This window comes from Scyliorhinus torazame, chromosome 19 (genome assembly GCF_047496885.1).
Source record: "Scyliorhinus torazame isolate Kashiwa2021f chromosome 19, sScyTor2.1, whole genome shotgun sequence".
Taxonomy (NCBI): domain Eukaryota; kingdom Metazoa; phylum Chordata; class Chondrichthyes; order Carcharhiniformes; family Scyliorhinidae; genus Scyliorhinus; species Scyliorhinus torazame.
The window spans coordinates 33,375,077-33,392,929 of NC_092725.1; the positions used below are offsets into that span (position 1 = coordinate 33,375,077).

Below are 17,853 nucleotides of genomic sequence, written 5' to 3' on the forward strand. Positions count from 1 at the left end.
TATCCTTTTTTGACACCACTAGTAACTGAACTCCAGGCTGAACATTTTCCTTCAACCACCAGCCTCTGTCTTCTTACAGCTCGCTAATTTCTGAACCAAACTGCTAAATCATCCTGAATCCCATGCCTCCGTATTTTCTTCAATAGCCTACCGTGTGAACCTTATCAAATGCTTTACTGAAATCCAGATACACCACATCAACTGCTTTACCCTCGTCCACCTGTTTGGTCACCTTCTTAAAGAACTCAATAAGGTTTGTGAGGCACGACCTACCCTTCACAAAACCGTGTTGACTATCCCTAGTCAAATTATTTCTTTCTGGATGATTATAAATCCTATCTCTTATAAACCGTTCCAAGACTTGTCCCACAACATGAGCAAGGCTCACTGGTCTATGTTACCGGGTTTGTTTCTATTTCCCTTCTGGAACAAGGGGACAACATTTGCTATCCGCCAATCATTTGGCACTATTCCTGCAGACAATAAGGAGATCAGGGGCTACGGGATGAATGCAAGAGAAAGGAGATGAGAAAATGTCAGCCATGGTTGAATGGCGGAGCAGACTCGACGGGCCGAATGGCCTTATTCTGCTCCTATGTCATATGGTCTTATGTCTTAGCGTAAGGCTCACAGATCTGCACTGGCGGCCATCTTTCTCCAACTCATGTTTCATTTCTGATCATCTTTCAAAAGCCTTTCAAAGATATACTGTGAATATCCGTGGCAACTTCTACACATCCCAGGGCACCATTCACCTCCAGCTAATCTTGTTTTATTTGCCAAAATGTCTATCAGTCGCATTTTAGTACATGCCAAAACCATTTGACTCCTTACTTCTACTATTCTGCAGGTTTAACTAAATTCTGGGGTGTTCGTCAGTTATAAACCCCGTGATAGAGCACTCGGCTCCCCATTGTTGATTCATATTACTGTCTTCCTCATTTCCTGATGGTGTTCTATAACTGAGCTGTTCGCCACAGCTCACCAGCGTGTGGACAGCTGCGCGCCCTGTCTGTAGCCAGCCCACGCGGCTTAAACAAATAAATCCTGCCAGCACTGCTCTGCAAATCTAATTACCTGGGGGTCTGTCCGCCCTGACCGGCTCCAGCTAGACACAGCTCACCAGCGTGGTTCTGCCTCCTCACCTTGAAACGGCGTAGTCTGGTCAGTCCGTACGGCTTCAGCACTCCTAACTCGCCAGCACGATTCCACGTCCTATCCCGATGCCTCGTGTTCTGAGTTACTCTTTCAGATCGTTTTGATCCTGACTTTCTTAATTCAAAGCTTCAACGTTCAGAGACAAGACAAGTTACAATATCCTATCTCTGCTGTTCGACCATCATTCTGATCACACACAATCTCCGCCTACGCCCCGGGCTTTCTCGATATCTCTATTTTACACTTATTTGACACAATTGTTGTCATTGGATTTTGTTGTGCGGAAGTTAACTGCTGCATTATGTGAATAATACCCGTGATTACAGTTTAAGAATAATTACTTAACATATTAATTTGTTCCGAGATGCTGACAAATTATTAACGTTCCCAATTGTGCTTATCGGTTATGTTTTCTCAGAGGATGCAATATGTTGCCTGCAATTTCTCCTCACCTCACACGCAGTGTATGGTTATCACTGCCACGATCACTGTGATGAACAAGATGCCTCGAAGTCAAGTAAATTACTGAAAATGAGAGTGTGTCCGAGTTTCTCTCTTGTTTTATTCCTCATGCACTTCCGCAGACTCAGATTTTTGATGTGTCCGTCAGTTGGTTCAGTGGTGGTGCGAGCGACTCAATAGCACCCTTCGCCCCAATCCAGAGCACTTGCTACACTCACTGCAACTCCCGAATAGAGATGTACCGGCTCATGCTGATTTAGAGTAATAGTTGCTAATCAGAAGGAAATATTTTCTTGCCCCAGCTTGACCTGATGCCATGCATTAATGCTGATACCTCAGGGGGGGAATTCCTACCTGCTTTCATATTTCGTTATCAACACCAGCGCAATAGGAAGTGCCAATGGATGGTGATGGGTCATCTGGTGCAATCTCACTGTCTTATGTTTCTGAGGGGAATGCAATATTGAAGCTCAAATCCGACAGTTGACCCTGCTGTTTTCTCACTTCCTCTCCCCCGATGCCCTGACTAAATGAGAAATCAGACAAGAACAGATTGCAGTGATCAATAAAACTAATTTTATTCACGTGATTCCCCAATGTAGCGGGTCACCGATTACAGGACCCAGACAATTACTGTGACGTCAAATTGGTGCTGGAGTCGTGGGCCTTCACACTGGTGCTGGAGGTTCAGGCGATGATGAGCCATTGAGCTCTTTAATGACGCGTTTCCTCGCAGCACGTATATCTGAAATAGCACTTGCCCCGTATCCAACCCTCGTTTGTGCGACAGAAGATTATTCTACAAGTCCCTGGTGGATTTCTGGCGCATCCGTTTCTTATACCTGAAACCCAGAAGTGATTCGTCTGTTCATGATCCACATTCGTAGTCCCGGCTTTCATTAAACCATACATTATACTTGTCCCTCAATATTGATTTCCCCTTACACTAACACGTGTAAATACATATTGTGCATCATGCAGCGTGGTCTTGAAAGGAACGCGAAGGCCATGACGTGGCATGTACACCGTGTGTCGTCTAACTGAAGGATCTGGAGACCATAATAGTGCACAGCGCCCCAGGCGTCGAATAACCGGAGGGTGCGGAGACTGGTCCTCTGCATAATGCTCCAATTGAGGTCTAACTGAAAGACCAAAATTGTTTACAGTGCTAAAGTTTGGATTAATAGCGGGATGCAGAGATTAGAATTACTGTGACTTTGGTATATCACGAGGACTTGGGGACCAGAATTATACACACAGATCCAGGTGTGGTAATGTAGTGACCAGAACAGTATAGTGCATCATCTCTGGACTAACCAATAGACATGGAGCCCTTAACTGTGCAGTGTTCCACATGTGGTCTAACCAAGCGATTTGGAGACCACAATTGTGCACACTGATCCGAGTGTCGGCTATGCAATTGACATGGAAAGTGGATGTGCACAGTGCTCCAATGTGGGACAACCAAAGGGTTGGAGATCAGCAGCGTGTACATAGTTCCAGGTATGGTTCTTCCAGTCCGTATTAAGACTAGACTATAACACAACAATAAACGGATGCTTATATTACATTTTAAATGCACTGAGATGCTTTGGACGAGATTTTTGAAGCTGCACACACAGATATGTAAGGGCAGGCTACAAAATAATGGCGCAAACGCCGTATTTAAACAATATAAACGTCGGATACAGAGTAACGAACTGGATAGAATCGTGGCGCTAAGGTGCCAGTCAACAGAAGGTGCCATCCAATGGCTGCGGCACTGAAACTGTGGAATACAAGGTCATCAGAGCAGAATTGGAAGGATATGCATTTCTCTAAGGTTTGTCAGGCAAAAGAAGATTACGGTGATATGCAAAGAGAAGACCTCTACGGGATGGGTGTGTGTGTGTGTGTGTGGGGGGGGGGGTGGATGTTAAACAATAATGAAATATATCACAGACTACGAAGCGTTAGGTGGGGTATATGATGCAAAACGGGAAGATACTTTTAAAAACAAATTTACAGTATCCAATTCATGTTTACCAATTAAGTTGCAATTTAGCACGGCCAATCTACCTATCCTGCACATCTTTTGGATTGTGGGGGCGAAACCCACGCAAACACGGGGAGAATGTACAAACTCTACACGGCAAGCGAACCAGAGCCGGGATCTGACCTGGGCCCTCGGCGCCATGAGGCAACCGTGCTAACCACTTGCGCCACTGTGCTGCCTTATAAAAAGCAATAGCATAGCCTGCATAAGTAAAGCAAACACGATGGTTCAGTTTTATGGCAAAGACTGAGATTTATAGCGCTCTTCATGGAAAAAATAAATTCAGATAATGTGTTTTCCTTTTACTAATCAAATGGACCAATTATGGACTGACCTCCCTATCTATAACCTGCCAGCACACTTTCTTCGGAAATAATGGACTGTGCAACCAGCAGGATTCCAAACAGCAGAAGCAGAGCGTTAATCATATTCCACTGTGCTCATCGCAGTCGCAATGAAATCACTGAGTATCAAAGCTCTTTATATGAACTCTGTTTTGTTGTTAATTATCACACACACAGTTAGGCTCGCCGCCTCTGTGGACGGTGGCCCCACCCTCCAAATATCTCTCTCCATCTCTCCTCCCATTTATCCACATTTTCTATCTCTAAATACGTGCCTCACTGTTGCCCTGCTCTGTCCAGTGGTCGCCCTTCGTATCTATTTCTTCTCACCATTTCACTCTCACTCCTCTTGTTTCCTCATCACCAGAACGTCCTCCCTCCTTCTGCATTTTCCTTCCCTGCGTTCTCTTCAGTTTTCTTCTAACCATGACTAATTCATCAGCACAGATGGAAAAACGTTTCTAATTCCAGGTTACTGGCGCAGCATGAAATATTTGCCTCTGAAGTACAACTGCCCTGCCAACAGCTAGAATCCAGTCTGATATCCTGAAACAATGTGCGTTGAATGACATAACCCTGGATATGAAACAGTTAAGAACTGCTTAGGATTCAATTAAATACTGTCCAATTCCCTGTCTCGGTTAAGTATTCCGAACCAGACATATCACACACACACACTGTCTCACACGCACAATACAGTCATACACACACACCACACGCTCACGTAGTCAAGAGTCATATGCCCACTACTCATCACCATACACAGTGCACAAACAAGCACACACACATTCACACCTTACCACGAACACGCACACACACATATACACATTCTCTCTGAAAACGCATATTTCCAGAGTTATCTTACCACCGCCTCGGGCCCGCTCTGCCCATTATATATCCATCTGTCTCTTAGTCTTCCTCATCCATATATGCAGATGGTTAACTGCTCATCCTCTTATGCCGCTTTTTATTGGTTAACTATTTCCCTCTGAGATGTAACTGCCCTGTCCCCAGTCGTCATCCTGTCTGATTAAGGCTGTGGATCAGTAAGTGGATAGTCAGTACATAGACCACTTGTAAACCTTCCAACTCGTGTAACTATTATCAAAAGGCCATAAAGACCTGGTTATGGTACAAAAAACACTTCAGCCACATGATTAAGGTGTGAGCAATGAGTTGTTTATGAATGTGAAACATAGGGCAGCACGGTGGCGCAATCGGTTAGCCCTGCAGCCTCACGGCGCCGAGGACCCAGGTTCGAGCCCGGCCTTGGGTCACTGTCTGTGTGGAGTTTGCACATTCTCCCCGTGTCGGCGTGGGTTTTGCCCCCACTACCCAAAAGATTTCCATGGTAGGTGGATTGGCCACGCTAATTGCCCGTTAATTGGAAAAAATGAATTAGATACTCTGAAGTTATTTTTTTAAATGAATCTGAAACAGCAGCTCACTGATCTGTTTGTAGACGATATACATATGTTTTCTGTGTTACAGCCTGTATTTCTTTTTCCAATGTGTTCAGTAGGAGCGAATGGCACTGACTAAGACTAAGCATCCGTGATTCGGGGATTTTCAGCAAGAGGCGTACGTGTAAGGTCGACTCAACACTTCTGGCTGAAGATAGTTACAAATGCCTTGATATTTTCGCTGACGTGCAAGGCGCCATCAGCATTTAGGACGGCATGGCTGCAGAGTTCTTCTCCGTTTCCTTCCAATTATACAGCCCAAACGGTGTCAATAAGTTGCAGAGCGTTTATTTAATCCGACACACTACATGCATGCCGTGCTTTATCCTAGCTGCACCATGTTTGGCCTTCATATCTTATAATGTATGTTTGGAGTCGCATCCTGCCTGAATACTTGGCTTGCTGGTCATGATAGAGTCAGGGCTATGCCAGACCATGTGGTTAAAGCTTGTGCTGGTATACACTTCTGCTGCTTCCCATGGCAGACAGCGCATCATGTATGGCGAGAATTGAGCTATAAATGTTCATTCATATATCTCGTTGAACAAATTGTGTCACACAGAACAATAGATTGTGTCCTCAGTGCGGAGACAAGACTTTATCTTCGCAAGATCTGTGGGTATCTCATTCCTAATAACACTGCTATGTAGCCACGCATCAGTGGCCTGCACATTGGTGCGAGTGAAATCAGTTGGGGGTAGGCTGATCAGTTAGTGGTCTTGCCTGTTGCCGCAGACCAAACCCGTGAAATATGTTCTCAATGCCACGAACCCAATTTTAAAGAAAGTTTGGTTTTTCAGCACTTGTGAAACCCGAAGCATTTCCCATGTAATTCCAATATCCTTACCCGCACCTTTGCTCTGTCGTTGTACATCCTGAAATTACAATTGGAAATCAGAAAGCAATAGACGATTGAAGGTGTTATTCAGGATGCCCGAACATCAAACTGTCGTCCGATGAAGATTCTTTGGGATAAACCCCGTGTATAGCGTTCTAGGTGAAGTCTAACAAAGGGATATGGAGACAATAATTGTGCACAGTTCCCGCACCGTGTTCTGAAGAATATATGGGGAGACAAATGCTGCGAACAGTGTTTCCGACGCGTACCAGATAAATTATCAGATAACCCAGCTGTGCTGAGTTAGGATTGGAGGCTTGAGCAATCAAGTGCTCCAAATGTGATCTAATAAAGGGCATGGAGAAAGGAACTGTGTACACTGCTGTAAGTATGTCTTAGCCAAGGACAAACGTAGAACAGAACTATTTACAGAGCTCCCAGTGGATTCTAATCAAGGTATATGGAAGCGAACATTGTGTAGAATTGTGCACATGTGGTCTAAACAAGGGAAATGTCGGCCATAAGTTTTCACACTCTCCAAGCGTGGTCCATGCAATGCATATGCAGACTGTGTTCCAAATATATTCTAAAGAAGGAGTAAAGTATTCATATTTGTGCACACTGCTCCACCTTTGGTTTGACCAAGATGAACGGCGGCCGTAACAGTGCAGTGTTCTATAATAAGTTCATCTGAGTAATCCGGAGATCGTAGCTATTCCCTGTTCTCAAATTATGGATAGGTAAGTTTTATACAGACTGGATCTGCAGGCCATTCTCAGATTGAAGTCTCTTGCAGTTATGTGGTAAACAGAACTGTGCATTAAACTATGCAAGAACAAAGTAGAGCACATTTTGTATTATTTTCGGACAACTTTGCGGGTTATTGTCCGATGAAATAATACACCATACACTCTTTTGAGATGTCTAAAAACAAAAGTTTCTAGTGTGCTTTGAAAGGTGCTGATGTTGTACAGATCCAAAAGGATATTGGCGTTAAAATTACGATCACGGGCAACACGGTAGATTACTGATTAGCACAGTTGCTGCACTGCTCCAGGGTCCCCGCTTCGATTCCCGGCTTGGGTCCCTGCCTGTGCGGAGTCTGCACGTTCTCCCCGTGTCTGCGTGGGATTCCTCCGGGTGCTCCGGTTTCCTGCCACAATCAAGATGTGCAGGGTTAGATGCGTTGGCCATGCTTTATTGCCCTTAGGCTAGGTGGGGTTACGGGAATAGGGTGGTTGTGTGGGCTTAAGTGGGGTGCTCTTTCTAAGAGCCGGTGCAGACTCGATGGCCCGAATGGCTTCCTTGTGCACTGTGAATGCTATGATTTCTATGATCAAACATTATCTAATTTAATGCCAATAAAATCTTGAGGCCCTGATTGTCCTCCAACTGATACAATTTTTCGATTATAAATTTAGTGTACCAACTCTTTTTTTCCAATTAAGGGGCAAGTTAGCGTGGCGAATCCACCTACTCTGCATATCTTTGGATTGTGGGGGCGAAACCCACGGAAACACGGGGAGAATGCGCAAACTCCACACGGACAGTGACCCAAGATCGAACCTGGGACATCGGCGCCGTTAGGCAGGATCATAGATTATCATAGAATTTACAGTGCAGAAGGAGGCCATTCAGCCCATCGAGTCTGCACCGGCTCTTGGAAAGAGCACCCTACCCAAAGTCAACATCTCCACCCTATCCCCATACCCCAGTAACCCCACCCAACACTAAGGGAATTTTGGACACTAAGGGCAATTTATCATGGCCAATCCACCTAACCTGCACATCTTTGGACTGTGGGAGGAAACCGGAGCACCCGGAGGAAACCCACGCACACACGGGGATGATGTGCAGACTCCGCACAGACAGTGAGCCAAGCCGGAATCGAACCTGGGACCCTGGAGCTGTGAAGCAATTGTGCTATCCACAATGCCACCGTGCTGCCCTCACCACTTGATCCCATGAAAGCTAATGTGGATTGGCGGTTGTGAGATGCACTAACCTATATACAGAGAAGTTAGACGCACTTCTCCTTCAGCATTAATAGATTGTACCGACATACCCAACACTAAGAACAGTGTGTTCCTCAAGTACTGCTGCCTCATGGGGTCGAGAACTTTGGTTCGATCCCGGCGTCTTGTCACTGTCCGTGTTGAGCTTATACATTCTTCCCGTGCCTGCAGGTTAATTCTCTATATGCTCAATTTCAAAATTGTTTGACAAAATTGTTGTCATGTGATTTTATTGTGCGTAAGTTAACTGCTGCATTCTGTGAATAATACCCGTGATTACAGATTAAGAATAATTAATTAACATATTAATTAATTCCGAGAATGCTGACAAATTATTAACATTCCCAATTCTGCTTATCGATTATGTTTTCTCAGAGGATGCAATGTGTTGCCTGCATTTTCTCCTCACACGTAGTCTAAGGGTATCACGGCCACCATCACTGTGGTGAACAGGATACGTCCGAGACATGCAAATTACTGAAAATGAGAGTGTGTCGGCGTTTCCCTCTTGTTTTATTGCTCATGCACTTCCGCAGACTCAGATTTTAGATGTGTCCGTCAGTTGGCTCAGTGGTGGTTCGAGCGACACAATAGCACCCTTCGCCCCTATCCAGACCACTTGCTACCCTCAGTACGACTCCCGAATAGAGATGTACAGGCTCATGCTGATTTTGGGTATTAGTTAGGGTACCAGAAGGAATCATTTTCTTGCCCAAGCTTGACCTGATGCCATGCATTAATGGTGATAACTCAGGGGAAAATTCCTACCCAATTCGTATTTTGATATCAACACCAGAGCTACAGGAAATGCCAATGGATTGTGATGGATGATCTGGTGCAAATTCTCTGTCTTATGTTTCTGAAGGGAATGCAATATTGAAGCTCAAATCCGATAGTTCTCTCTCCTGTTTTCTCACTTCCTCTCCCTCTGATGCCCTCACTGAATGAGAAATGAGACAGGGACAGGTTACAGTGACCAGTAAAACCAATTTTATTCACATGATTCCAAATTCAGCGGGTCACGGATTACAGGGCCCGGACAATTAGTGTGACGGTTGAATTGGTGCTGGAGTTGTGGGCATTGGCACTGGTGCTGGAGTCACAGGCGATGATGAGCCCTTGATTGTCCCCCCTTTAATGATGCGTTTCACCACGCAGCAATTATATCCCAAATAGCACTTGTTCCGTATCAAACCCTCGTTACTGCGACAGAGACGTCGTCTGCAGGTCCCTCCTCGAATTCTGCCGCATCCGTAATTCATACCTGAAACCCAGAAGTGATTCGTCTGTTGATGACCCTCATTAGGAGTCACGGCTTTCATTAAACCATACATTATATTTCTCGCTCAATATTGATTACCCCTTACACTAACACGTATATCTCCATATTGTGCGCCATGCAGTGTGGTCTTGCAAGGAACATGAAGGCCTTGGCAAGGCATAGACACCATGTGTCTTCTAACTAAAGAATCTGAAGACCAGAATAGTGCACAGCGCCCCAAGTGTCGAATAACCGGAGTGTGCGGAGACTACATCTGTACATAATGCTCCAATCAAGGTATAAATGACAGACCAAATTGTCTGCAGTGTTGAAGTGTAGATTAATAGCGGGATGCAGAGATTAGAATTATTGTCACATTGGTCTAACACGAGGTCTAACATCATCTCTGACTAACCAATAGGCATGGAACCCTTAACTGTGAAGTATTCCACATGTGGTTTATCCAAGTGATTTCGAGACCAGAATGGCGCATACTGATCCTAGGGTCGGCTATGCAATTGATATGGAGAGAGGACTGTGCACAGCGCTCCAAGTGTGGGACAACCAAAGGGTTGGAGACCATCAGCGTGTACATAGTTCCAGGAATGGTTCTTCCAGTCCTTATGAAGACGTCATTACAACGCAACAATAAACGGATGCTTATATTACATTTTAAATGCACGGATGCACTTTCGAGGGCATATTTAAATCTGCACACACACACATGTAAGCGCAGGCTGCAAAATAATGGCGCAAACGTCGCATTTAAACAATATAAACATCGGATACAGAGTAACGAACTGGACAGAATCGTGACGCTAAGGGGGCAGGCAACAGAATGTGCCATCCAATGGCTGGGACACTGATACTGTGGAACACAAGATCATCAGAGCAGAATTGGAGGGATATGTATTTCTCTAAGGTTTGTCAGGCATGAGGCGATTACAGTGAAATGCAAAGAGAAGACCTCTGCGGGATGTGTGTGTGTGTGTGAGTGTGTGTGTGGGGGTGGGTGGGGGGGGGGATGTAAAATAATAATGAAACACATCACAGACCACGGAGCGTTAGATGGCGAATATGATGCAAAACGCGAAGATACTTTTTTTTTCTAAATTTACAGTATCGAATTAATGTTTTCCAATTAAGTAGCAATTTAGCATGGCCGATCCACCTATCCTGTACATCTGTTGTGTTGTGGGGGTGAAACCCACGCAAACACTGGAAGAATGTACAAACTCCAAACGGACAGTGAACCAGAGCCAGGATCTAACTTGGGACCTCGGCGCCATGTGGCAACCGTGCTAACCACTTGCGCCACCGTGCTATCCTAAAAACGGGCTAGATACTTAACGAGCAATCGCATAGCCTGCATAAGTAAAGCAAACTTGGTGATTCAGTTTGATGGCAAAGACTGAGATTGATAGCGTTCTTCATGGGAAAAATAAATTCGGATAATGTGTTTGTGGCGGTTTGTTGGAGCATTAACACATATCAGAAATACTGCAATTGAGTGGTACTGTGGCTCAGTGGCCTTTTCTAGGTTCTCTGGAATGTATTCCCTCTTTTGCTAATTAAATGGACCAACTATGGGCTAACCTCCATATCTAAAACTTGCCACCACACTTTCTTCGGACGTAATGGACTGTACAACCAGCAGGATTCCAAACAGCAGAAGCAGAGCGTTAATCATATTCCACCGTGCCCCTCGCAGTCGCAACGAAATCACTGAGCATCAAAGCTCTTTATATGAACTCTGTTGTGTTGTTAATTATCACACACACAGTTAGGCTCGCCGCCTTTGTGGACGGTGGCCCCTCCCTCCAAATATTTCTCTCCATCGCCCTTCCCATTTATCTATTATTCTCTATCTCTAATTACGTGCCTCACTCATGCTCTGCCCTGTCCAGTGGTCTCCCTTCTTATCTATTTCTTCTCACCATTTCACTCACACTCCTCTTGTTTTCTCATCACACGAACGTCCTCCTTCCTTCTCCACCTTCCTTCCCTGCTTTCTATTCATTTTTCTTCTAAACATGACTAATTCATCAGGACAGATTGAAAAACATTTCTAATTCCAATTTACTGTCCCTCCATTAAATATTTGCCTCTGAAGTACAACTGCCGTGCCAACAGCTTTAATCCCGACTGATATCCTGAAACAAGGTGCGTCGAATGACAAAACCCTGGATATGAAACAGTTAAGAGCTGCTTAGGATTCAATTAAATATTGTCCAATTCTCTGTCTCGGTTAAGTTTTCCGAACCACACATATCACATACTCACTGTGTCTCACACGCACACATGCACCATACAGTGATACACACACACCACACAAACATGCACACCAGAGTCACATGCACACTAATCACCACCATACACAGCGCACAAATAAGCACACACACATTCACACACAACATGACACACAGACATCCTCACCACAAACACCCACACATACACCAGTTAGGATGCGAAATCAGTTCGGATTGAGGTCGATCTGTTAGGTGTCTTGCCTGTTGCCGCAGACCAAACCCATGAAATATGTTCTCAATGCCACAGGCAACACCCACCATCAATTTATAAATCTTGCCATACTTGTTGATTAATATTTTATTATCTTTGTGACTGAATTCTACATCTCCTTGTTACGGCCCTCCAATCTGCATGGACGAATAATGCGTTTGAGGACCACGGGATTTCATATTTCGATGTTATTTTCTGACATCGCCTTTCTCCCTATCAATATGACGACACACGGGTCTGAATGAGAAATTAGTCAGGGACGGTGTGATTTTCACAGTAACTTTTTTTCAGTGTTAATGTAAGCCTACTTGTGACAATAATAAAGATTATGGATTATTATTGTCAATGAAGTAAAATTCATTCACATTGTTAGGGTAGCAGTAGAATAGGGGTATGGGGCCTACACCATCAAGCAAAACATGTATTCGCTTTTGTCAGAGGGCAAGATATGTCTCCAAGTAGGCCATAACCCAATTTTAGAGAAAGTTTGGTCTTTCAGAACTTGTGAAACCCGACGCATTTCCCATGTAATTCCAATACCCTTACCTGGACCTTTGCTCTATCGTTGTAATTCCTGAAATTTCAACTGGAAATCAGCAAGCAATAGACGACTGAAGGTGTGATTCAGGATGCCCGACCACCTAACTGTCGTCGGATTAAGATTATTTGAGATTAGCCCCATGTATAGCGTTCTAGGCGAGGTATAACAAAGGGACATGGAGACAATTATTGTGCACAGGTCTCGCTCCGTGTTCTGGAGAATGTTTGGGGAGTCAAATGCTGCGCTCAGTGCTTCCAATGCGTACCAGAAAAAATATGTGGAAACCATAGCCGTGCTCAGTTAGAATTGGAGGCTTGATCAATCCAAGTGCTCTAAATGAGGTGTAACAAAGAAAACGGAGAACAGAACTGTGGACACTGCTGAAAGTATGTCTTAGCCGCCAAGGTCAGACTAGAACAGTAGACTTTACAGCACTCCCAGTGCGTTTTAGCAAGGTATATGGAAGCCAAATGCTGCACGTGTTGTCTAAATAAGGGAAATGTCCGCCAGAATTTTTCACACTCCTCTAAGTGTGATCCATGCAATGCATATGCAGACTGTGTTCCAAAAATACTCTAAAGAAGGAGTAAAGAGTTCATATTTGTGCACACTGCTCCGCCGTTGGCTTAACCAAGATACACGGCGCCCTCAACAGTGCACAGTGTTCTATATGAAGTTCATCTGAGTAGTCCGGAGATCGTAGCTATTCCCTGTGCTCAAATTATGGTGAGGTAAGGATTATGGAGACGGGCTCTGTAGGCCATTGTCACGTTGAAGATTCTCGAAGTTACGTGGTCAACAGAACTGTGCATTAAACTATGCTGAAACAAATAAGAGCTCATTTTGGATTATTTTCGGACAACTTTGCAGATTAGGGTCCGATGAAATAATACACTATAAACTCTTTTGAAACGTCTAAAAACAAAAGTTGCTCACGTGTTTTGAAAGGGCTGAATTTGTACTGATCCAAAAGAACATTAGTGTTAAAATGATGATCAAACATTATCTAATTGAACACCACTAATATCTTGAGGCACTGATTGTCCTCCACCGGTTACTATTTATTTTCATAAATTTAGAGTATCCAATTCATTTTTTCCAATTAAGGGGCAATTTAGCGTGGCCAATCCACCTACTGTGCACATCTTTGGGATGTGGGGGCGAAACCCACGCAAACACGGGGAGAATGTGCAAACTCCACACGGACTGTGACCCAGAATCGAACCTGGGACATCGATGCCGTTAGACAGGAGTACTAACTATAGCGCCATCGTGCTGCCCTCTCCACCTTATACTATGAAAGCTAATGTGGATTGGCTGCTGTGAGATGCACTATATAGAGAAGTTAGACGCACTTCTCCTCCAGCATTAATGGATTTTACCAACACCAACATACCCACACTAAGAACAGTGTGTTCCTCTAGAGTCGTTTGGACGATCCTTGTGGGTCGAGAACTTGAGTTCGATCGCGGCCTCCAGTCACTGTCCGTGTTGCGCTTGCACAGTCTTCCCGTGCCTGCGTGGTGCACACCCTAACAACCCCACGATGTGCATGGTAGAGGATTGGCCACGCAAAATTGCCCCATACTTGGTCAAATTAAAAATATGTGTTCTGTCGTCGATAATCACGCACACATCGCGAGTTAACTTTGTTTGATAGCAAACATAAGTATCTGGATCAAATGTTAAATGTAATTGAAGTTTAAACCATGAGTGAACGATCATGCATAGGATTTATGATTTAGCGGAGGATGATTCTTGCAGATATTTTACTGGGTTTTGTCAAATTAGTAATTTTCTCTGATCAATGTGAGGGTCACACCACTGAATCGGATACCATTCTGCCAATCATTCATGTGCAAGAACTTTAAAAGATAAATGAAATTGCATCATCTCATTATTATGCGTTTCAAAAAGGACATTTGCTAAGCTGACATGATAGTTTCTCCTGATCACATGCTGACTTCTCGAAGTTTCTGAGCAGTTTCAAAATGAGCAACTACCGATGCCTCTTACATCCTGGAAGGGATGATTCTTTGCATCGCACAAATATTCCAGCTAAACACACAGAGTAAAGCAACAGACGATCTGTTGCCCCAGCAAGCTATAAGCAAAGACAATCGTTTGCAATTGCTAATCTCCAATAATGGTGTAAACGGGCGAAGCAGCAACCTTTAGTTATTCTAACACCGTGGTTTCAAAAAAGAGTTCTCATTTAAAAACATGCGACCAGTAGCCCACGACAGATTGTCATGTGAGAGTGCCTTTAAGAAATGGATGTTTTTTATAGAACAGCTGTAATGGCTGTACCTTTAAGAAATCGGTGTTTCTTACTGCAGAGTTTGGGTGGAGCTGGACTGTCTGTCAGCTTTAATTTTCCATGGTTGACAAGAGAGGTTGAATGTCTTGTTAAGAGGAAAAACGAGACTTCTGTGAAGCTGAGGAAACAAGGTTAAGACAGGGCATTGGAGGGATACAAGATAGCCAGGAGAGAACTGAAGAAATGGATTAGGAGAGATAAGAGAGGGCATGAACAATCTTTGGCGGGTAGGATCAAGGAAAACCCCAAGGCCTTTTACACATATGTGAGAAATATGAGAATGACGAGAGCAAGGGTAGGTCAGATCAAGGACAGTAGCGGGAGATTGTGTATTGAGTCTGAAGAGATAGGAGAGGTCTTGAACGAGTACTTTCTTCTGTATTTACAAATGAGAGGGGCGATATTGTTGGAGAGGACAGTGTGAAACAGATTGGTAAGCTCGAGGAAATACTTGTTCGGAAGGAAGATGTGTTGGGCATTTTGAAAAATTTGAGGATAGACAAGTCCCCCGGGCCTGACGGATATATCCAAGGATTCTATGGGAAGCAAGAGATGAAATTGCAGAGCCGTTGGCAATGATCTTTTCGTCCTCACTATCAACAGGGGTGGTACCAGGGGATTGGGAGTGGCGAATGTCGTGCCCCTGTTCAAAAAAGGGACTAGGGATAACCCTGGGAATTACAGGCCAATTAGTCTTACTTCGGTGGTAGGCAAAGTAATGGACAGGGTACTGAAGGATAGGATTTCTGAGCATCTGGAAAGACACTGCTTGATTAGGGATAGTCAGCACGGATTTGCGAGGGGTAGGTCTTGCCTTACAAGACTTATTGAATTCTTTGAGGAGGTGACCAAGCATGTGGATGAAGGTAAAGCAGTGGATGTAGTGTCCATGGATTTTAGTAAGGCATATGATAAGGTTCCCCATGGTAGGCTTCTGCAGAAAGTAAGGAGGCATGGGATAGTGAGACATTTGGCCAGTTGGATAACGAACTGGGTAACCGATAGAAGTCAGAGAGTGGTGGTGGATGGCAAATATTCAGCTGGATCCCAGTTATCAGTGGCGTACCGCAAGGATCAGTTCTGGGTCCTCTGCTGATTGTGATTTTCATTAATGACTTGGATGAGGGAGTTGAAGGGTGGATCAGTAAATTTGCAGATGATACGAAGATTGATGGAGTTGTGGATAGTAAGGAGGGCTGTTGTCGGCTGCAAAGAGACATAGATAGGATGCAGAGCTGGGCTGAGAAGTGGCAGATGGAATTTAATCCTGAAAAGTGTGAGGTTGTCCATTTTGGAAGGACAAATATGAATGCGGAATACAGGGTTAACGGTAGAGTTCTTGGCAATGTGGAGGAGCAGAGAGATCTTGGGGTCCATGTTCATACATCTTTAAAAGTTGCCACTCAAGTGGATAGAGCTATGAAGAAGGCCTATGGTGTGCTCGCGTTCATTAACAGAGGGATTGAATTTAAGAGCCGTGAGGTGATGATGCAGCTGTACAAAACTTTGGTAAGGCCACATTTGGAGTACTGTGTATTGTTCTGGTCGCCTCATTTTAGGAAGGATGTGGAAGCTTTGGAAAAGGTGCAAAGGAGATTTAGCAGGATGTTGCCTGGAATGGAGAGTAGGTCTTACGAGGAAAGATTGAGGGTGCTAGGCCTTTTCTTATTAGAACGGAGAAGGATGAGGGGCGACTTGATAGAGGTTTATAAGATGATCAGGGGAATAGATAGAGTAGACAGTCAGATACTTTTCCCCCGGGTGGAACAAACCATTACAAGGGGACATAAATTTAAGGTGAAAGGTGGAAGATATAGGAGGGATATCAGAGGTAGGTTCTTTACCCAGAGAGTAGTGGGGGCATGGAATGCACTGCCTTTGGAAGTAGTGGAGTCAGAAACATTAGGAACCTTCAAGCAGTTATTGGATAGGTTCATGGATTACGGTAAAATGATATAGTGTAGATTTATTTGTTCTTAAGGGCAGCACGGTAGCATTGTGGATAACACAATTGCTTCACAGCTCCAGGGTCCCTGGTTCGATTCCGGCTTGGATCACTGTCTGTGCGGGGTCTGCACATCCTCCCCGTGTCTGCGTGGGTTTCCTCCGGGTGCTCCGGTTTCCTCCCACAGTCCAAAGATGTGCAGGTTAGGTGGATTGGCCATGATAAATTGCGCTTAGTGTCCAAAATTGCCCGTGGTGTTGGGTGGAGGTGTTGAGTTTGGGTAGGGTGCTCTTTCCAAGAGCCGGTGCAGACTCAAAGGGCCGAATGGCGTCCTACTGCACTGTAAATTCAATGATAATCTATGATTAATCTAGGACAAAGGTTCGGCACAACATCGTGGGCCGAAGGGCCTGTTCTGTGCTGTATTTTCTATGTTCTATGTTGTATGTAATTTTACTTTCGCATCTACAGGGTGTTTTTAGTTTCGTTTTAATTCTGGAAACTGCAGTCACAGCAAGATGTATATGAATCTCTCCAAGCTTATAAATGTCCATTTCGTGATTTCAACGTGGTAACTGTTCTCAGTAGTCACGTTAAACCTGCTGTATTTCTGTACAAAGGGTTCTTTTTGTCTTATGGTTGCTGCAATGAAGGATTAAGAGTTATTTATAGCGTACTGTATTCTTTAGGTGATTTATTGGTGTTGGTAGTTGTTAAGATGTTTACTGTGGGTTTATAAAGTGTGACCTGCTTTTATCAAGAAACATTGTTTTAAATTAAACGTGCGTTGGCTCTCTGGTGCATCACACCAGTACAGTAGGCCCGTGTGCTCCCCATTACGACGATCTATTAAAAGTTGTGGGTCAGTTGAACACTTTGATACACTTTGGGGTTCTCTAAACCCTGGCCCATAATAAATTGGGAGCTCGTCCGTGATAAAAGTCTATCTAT

General features: G+C 44.3%; 2 long non-coding RNA genes across 2 annotated transcripts; both read right to left on the reverse strand.

Annotated features, from left to right (window-relative positions):
• Positions 1-2,173: 2,173 nt before the first annotated feature.
• On the reverse strand, positions 2,174-4,941 carry LOC140395893 (uncharacterized). Its single transcript, XR_011936366.1, has 2 exons — positions 4,865-4,941; positions 2,174-2,462 (listed from the first exon to the last, which is right to left on the reverse strand). It is a non-coding gene; the product is annotated as an uncharacterized lncRNA (long non-coding RNA).
• A 4,347-nt stretch (positions 4,942-9,288) lies between these two features.
• LOC140395894 (uncharacterized) lies at positions 9,289-11,268 on the reverse strand. Its single transcript, XR_011936367.1, has 2 exons — positions 11,173-11,268; positions 9,289-9,579 (listed from the first exon to the last, which is right to left on the reverse strand). It is a non-coding gene; the product is annotated as an uncharacterized lncRNA (long non-coding RNA).
• Positions 11,269-17,853: the final 6,585 nt, after the last annotated feature.